Raw genomic sequence first — 7067 nt, 5'->3', positions numbered from 1 at the left:
ACCTCTCAATCAACCCTCTTCGAAGCCTTTGTGGGCATACAGAGCTTTCATAAATTCACAACAGATGCTCGAATTAAATTTATTTATTTGCTTATCTGTACAAACAAAATGCAAGAGAGAGGCGAAATGAAAAGCGAGTCAAAGCAAAAAATACTACAAAATAAATCCTAAGCATAAATGCGTACACGTACATACATATATATATGTATATGTACTTGTGTAAGTATGTGGGTATGTACACATGTACTACGTATATTAGGGCAGGTCGAAAAAACACAAAATGCTTCATACGAAAATTTTATACATAAGTCTTAAAAGGTGATATTTTAATCCTTTATCCTAGAAAAAAAACCCTGGTTCTCTGCGACAATATCTGCAGTCTGCGAAATGAGCTCGAAAAATTTAAAATAACAATTTTACAAGGAACTTCTTTCCTATCATAATTCATAAAAAAAAATAAATAGGACAAACTAAAAGTAATTACCATTAATATTTTAATAAATTTTCAAATTCAATTTTAGACCTATCTCAAAATAACGCTGCCACTTGCTTCTCTTATATCAACTTCTTTTTTGTGATTTAATGGTAGAAAGTCACTTTTCGTAATCCCGGATTTGATCTACACAAGTTCTTGTAAAAAAAATGGTATTTCACTTTTATTTTCAATTTCTCAAGCTTATTCCGCAGACTGAAGATATTGTCGCAGACAACTAGAATTTATTTTCCAGAATAAGGGATTAAAATAGCACATTTTAAGACCTATACAATTTGCTTATAATTCATTTGCAGCTTTTCGACCCGCCCTAATGTATATACCCACCAAACAGTGGAACAAAACGCTTCAAACGCTTGAGAAAATTTAATTTTTCAGGTTTTTAGGATTGCTTATCATTTGAAACTAAAAATTTTCACAAATTTTTCTTAAATAATGTTTATCAACTTAAGAAAGGTTTAAGAAACAATGAGAAAAATTTGTTTAGCATTTCACTCCGTTCCATTTGTGCTATCAAATTGAGATTTAACAAATATGTTTATTGGATAGTATTCTTTATAAGTCTAACTAGTGTACATTGATCGTACTGCTGCTCCGCGCTTTCAACAGCATTCATATCGTCGTTTTTGTCGTTGCTATTGCTACCACCAATTAGTGAGTGAAATCAGTCGTAAAGACGTAAGGATGCGCAAAATCCACACAATGCCATTTTATAAGCGAATTCGCTTTGCAGCAGCACTACCAGCAGGATAACAATGCATACAACGACAACAACAGCTAAATCAGCTATAACAGTGCCATCACTACCAACCACTATATATGTACATACCTATGTATGTGTGTTCCCATATCACCAAACGGCTAACGGAAATACTGGTGCTGATTTTTGATCCCGTTCTCATTTGATTATGATAAGCGCAACACAATTAATATTAATTCCCTTTGTCTGCCATTTCATCGTTGTCTATGCATACGCATTATGTGCGCTGGTGGTGTGTGTGTGTGTGGGGGTGTGTATGCTTGCTGGTGCGTCTTTCACCAGTAGGGTTGCAAAAAAATTCAAGTGATTTGCGTGCGCTCAATTTCAACCGCTTCAATGGTAATTCTCGAGTGGTTCAGAGTATCCAAAGCAAAAGGAATGACAGGACGAATATCGTCTACAACCAGAACAATGCCAACAAAGTATTTACAAGTGCAACGAATTTTGCAAAATGACTCATCATTGTGTTTTTTCGTTGTTACGCTATGTTAGCAACTTGTATTGGTTATTGTTGTAGCACTTTTCGCAGCTTTGTTAAATATTTTTCTTTTATATTTCGTTTACCTTTGTGCATTTCCGGTTGCCCGTTGAAGTATGCGGAGTTCAAAGTCACTCTTCAGCAATATGCTTTCGTGTATCAAGCTTTTGTTTACCGCAGGGACATCAGAGTTTCTGCTGCGCACGCTTTTTGTTGGCCCCTAATTTGTGTGCTGTAATTGTATTCTTTTGTTGAGCAATTCTTTCGCTTGCTAATTTTCCTGTTCCGGTGTAGCTCAGGGATAAGAGGCGCGCGTACTATCACTATGTAGGACCTGGATTCGATCCCTGTCGTTCGAAGGCGGCGTAAAACCGCAGGTCCCTCTGTTTGCGCACAGCACAATTAGGAGAAGAAGCTCGGCCAAATACTTATATGTATGTAGGTACTACATTAGAGTGAATCACTCCCTATGCAAAAAAAAAAACAATTCTGTATTGCTTGCCCATTTTAATTATAAATATATAAATATTTCGGAAAAATATTAAAATTTACGTGAGCTGGATCAATTTGAAAATAATACCATAAATCTCATTTTTTTTAATCCGTTGAACAACTTTTTAAACAGTTTTTAGCAGACCTTTTAAGCTTAAGCTCTTCTATTGTTTGAGGTGATGTTTTGAAAACAATATTTCTAAAAATTAATTTTATTAAAAAATGGATTTTCGCGGATAATTTCAACTCAGTGCAGCTCACATAAATCTAAATATGTTTCCGAAATATTTTGGCGATAGTCTTTAAATATAAAAAAAATTTGCAATGCCTATGAAAACTTTTTATCTTTTTTGGTGAGGCACTCTAATTTACATACATAGAAAAAAATGTCCTAGTGAATCTGCGAAATAGTGCGTATGATATTTACATGTTATATATGCCAGGCAGAAGTTATACGATTTACTCCAAAGTTTTACTTTTAATAAATTCAAAAAAAGTGGGCACTATAAAATCGTTGTAAGCTACTCAAACAAATATGTATATCGAAGCTGGCCGCAAGTAGGTACCATCCCCAACCCCACAAAAGATCGAAAGAACTGAAACTGAAATTAGATTATAAAAATTGAGAAAGCTTCATCAGTTTCATTTTGAGACCAGTTTGAACGTTTTGATCGAAATGGATCAATACGATAACTTTGGACCACGTGAACCATTTTCGATTATAATCTTTTTATCGGAAAAGTGGTATCTCTGGGGTGGTCCATTTCTGAACTACAGCAGATGTAACGGTCCATTATTTGCAACCACATCCGAATTTTCAGTCCCTAATTGACTGGCGTTGACCATGCAAATCAACTTAAAAAAATTTAACTGCTTATAGCTAAGTTACCTTAGGGTTATCATCACGACTTATAAATAATTAATATTAAGCCCGTTTCTTTAGCTTTAAAACGACGTTTAGATGAAGTCTCTACGATGAGCAGAACCCGAGATATAATGATTTAAAAATTACACGATTACTCAGAATCACGAAAAAATCCAAGCTTTGACAGATCAAATCTCCGAAGAAAAAAATTTAAAAAATATTTCCTCGAATACGTATTATACGTGTATACGTGTATAGAAGTCATAAAAAAAATTTGAACCGTATCGGAGATATGATATAATTTTTTTTACGAAATTCTTCCGACTTGAAAAAGATTGGCACATAATATACATATTATGCATTCTGAATGCTTAGAATATGTTTGGTTTTGAAGAATTCTTTGACATTTCTGTGAACAAAATATGTATTCTTGGCGTATTTGAGTCCTCTTTTTAAAAATGTTCTTTCTATTAAATATATGTACATATGTTTATAGGTATGTGTACGATCAAAACTTCCCTTTCCCGCTTACTAATACTCGCAATGTGTCGTTGCGCATTAAAGTGCCCTATCTATTCTCTGTCACGAATGTCAAAAAGCGTTAAAGTATTTACTTGCTTATGTTATGTGCAGTGAGTTAAATCTCGCTAAAGCGTACATTGTTCGCAATTTGTAAAACACAACTGCAAGTACACAAAATAATCCAACGAAGGACACACGCACGCAGTGGGTTGCATGCAGTAAGGGTGCGCTTGAGATGCATTGGTGCAAATGCTCTTTTTTTATTAATTGGCTGTTCCCGCTTCTAATTTTTACACTTTCCCTAAGCTGCTTAAGCTGCTGCACTTTAGGGCAACTTTAGTTGTCACTGATGTGACTCCGCGGGGTTGGCACACAGGCGCTAAAACTGTGCAGATCTTGAGAAAGTATGCAAGTGTTTGATAAAAAAAAAAAAACGGGGCGTGCTACCCTTATGCTTGTATTGCATATGTATGCGCATAAATACATATACTTGTATATGACCAATTACGATTTTATGCAAATAAACAAGCGAAAAAAAACAAAGCAAATACATACAAATGGTATCGAATGTTTAGTGGTGTTCGCTTTTGATCTGCAAACCTTAAACGGCATAGTAATTTAAACAAATATTTCAATTTCAGATGCATTAAAGCATTTGCTGCATTTCTTCCATTCATTTTAAAACGTGTTTTTGAAGCACTCAGCGTCGCGGGACAAAAGTGTTTAAATAATTAGTAGATTTTAAAAATCTAGAATTTTTCCCCACTTAAAAAAAAAATAAACAAACTGCTTGCTTCTCAGCGCTTTTCTTTATAATATCATATGTACATACAAATACATTTAGCTAACAATATCGCGTTCATTTCATCTCTTGCCTTTATATTCACAACTTTGTTACTGTGTCACAACTTTCATCCATTTGCATGTCTTCTTTATGTGTTCTTTTTTTTTGCTTTGCATATGTATTAACATATATTAGGGGTATTCACGATCCGGTGCATACTGTCTAGCATTGTGTATAGATAGCATATTTGAATACAGGAAACAACAACAAAATTATCCAATCATGATTTTTATGCTATCTATTCAGCATGCCAGACAGTATGCACCGGATCGTGAATACCCCTAGTGTGTATATATGTACATACATATGTATTTGACTGTGTAACTCAATCGCGAAATGTAATGAGTTGAATCAACGCTGAGTTGATTACGTGTATGTACGTATGTATGTATGTATGTACATATAATTACTTACGAATTTACAGCACGTTCTACTTTTTTTAAATCAGAGTAATTACGTTCTTTGACGTCGTTTGTCATGATTTTTAGATAATGGTATGAAAATCTTTCTGACAAATGCGAAAAAAGCCAGATAGTACATAAAATGTTTGTAATTGGTTGGATTCACCAAAACACTACAATAACTTAATTTTTGGTTGTAACCAGTAAATACTAGTATTTACATATATAAAGTATAGCTTATGACAAAGAAAATTCCATTAATACAGAAATAAGAGAGCGACGTAAAAAAAAATAGTAATATAAATGGGACATATCTTAAGATGGCTGCCACCTTTTGAAAAATTTTACTATTTTGCGTAAAATATAAGAACAGAGAGCCCGAAAAATAATCATAGTGGAGCTTTCAAAGAATTATCAAATTTTTCGTAAGAATTACGAATATTACTATATTAATAGATTAAAGAAAATATATATATATACCATTATTCTAAAAAATTAATTGTGCTAGTTTAGCATAATTGGATATTTATTTTTTATCAAAAATATATTAATAGTAAAAACAAATATGTGTAAAGCAAGCTTTATAAATATGAACGAAATCGGACCATTAGTATGGTTTACCAAATATTTCGAGTCGTGCGCCACCTATCGTCGTTATGGAGTCATTCCTTGTAGTCATTGCATGTAGTTAACATACGTTCTAAATATGAACCAAATCAGTCTATAAATTCCTTTTTTTTTTTAATATCTCGACACCTGTGCCACCTATCGTATTAACCCGATAGTGAAGTTTCAAGTCTTGTAAAATGGCCAGAAGCTTGTAATAGCTGCGTGTAAAATAAGTCAATCCCCTTTTGGATTTTAGTACTAGCTGCTCCTCTTGCTATCAGTATGTCAATTGGCATTACCTTTACCATAACCATTACTGTCACCATTACCTTTGGCTTACCCCATTGGTTAGTTAGTTTAAGTTGAGCTGAAGTGATGTGAGTGGAGGTAAGGTAAAGTGAGTTGATCTGATAACATTAGGTGGATAAATTTTTGATTTGAGGTGAGTGGAAGTAAGGCGAAGTGAATTGAGTTGAGGTGAAATGAGGGGAATTCGGCTGAGGTGAGTTAAGGTGAGTTGAGGTGACCTAAAAAGAGTAGATGTGAGGATAATCGAGGTGATATGAGGGGAGTTGAGGTGATTTCCAGTGAGTTGAGTTGGATTCAGGTGAAATTTGTTTAAAAATAGAGCACAGCTTAATACAACATAGCATAACATAATAAAACATATCATACTATAACATAACATTACACATAATAAGACAACATTACATATAATAACAGAGCATAGTATAATATAACATATCATAATACAAGAACACATAACATAATATAACATATCTCGTTCCTAAGTGGCATCTTTCTTTGTCTCTATCGTCATCTCTGTCACTTTCTCTATCTCTACCTTTGTCTCTACCTTTGTCTCTAACTTTTTTATCTTTATGTTTATGTTTTCATTCTTATCTTCTTCTTTTGGAATTTTGATTGGTAATAGCAAAAATATGGTTCATTATGCTCTAAAACTAATCTGTGTGAAAGATGACAATTTTTGGTCAATATCTCGCCAAGTTTGAGGGACTTCTATGTGCTCAAAAAATAAAATTTAATAAATACATTGATGAATACATTTTTTTTTACTAAAATTGCAATTATGTATCTTCGAAAGTTTTAGTCCTACATAATTTGGTATATGGACCTTTTTTTGAGTAGAATCGAAGTAAGCTAAGAAATAGTTTTGTTAGTTTCGACCCACGCTAGTATCCTTATATAAGTTTGCAAACTTTTATTTTAATCTTTGCCTTCATCCCTTTCTTCTTATACATACTCAACTTTACCTTCTTCCTCATATGAATTTGTATTGGTGTAATTTTGAAATGATTTTTTTCGTCTTATTTTAACTAATTTGAAATTTGAGCAATTGTACGCACTTCAACTTCAAAATAAATTTCTATATAAACCTTTTATAGAGACAATCGTCTTTTTTCTAAGAGTCATATTTTTCTCTGTACACTATATATCATGCCCACTGTTGAGTGACAGTTAAATTTCTGGAAAATTAAACTGAAAATTACCTCAAGTCGAATTTACGCAAAATCATCGCAAATTACAGTACGCTGCAGGTATTTTTTAATTTTGTCAAGCCTTTTTATTGTTCGCTTGGCTT

The sequence above is a fragment of the Rhagoletis pomonella genome, unplaced genomic scaffold (assembly GCF_013731165.1).
Source record: "Rhagoletis pomonella isolate Grant_MI unplaced genomic scaffold, Rhpom_1.0 Rhpom_scaffold_01638, whole genome shotgun sequence".
NCBI classification, from domain to species: domain Eukaryota; kingdom Metazoa; phylum Arthropoda; class Insecta; order Diptera; family Tephritidae; genus Rhagoletis; species Rhagoletis pomonella.
Note: the sequence above shows the minus strand (reverse complement) of the source record.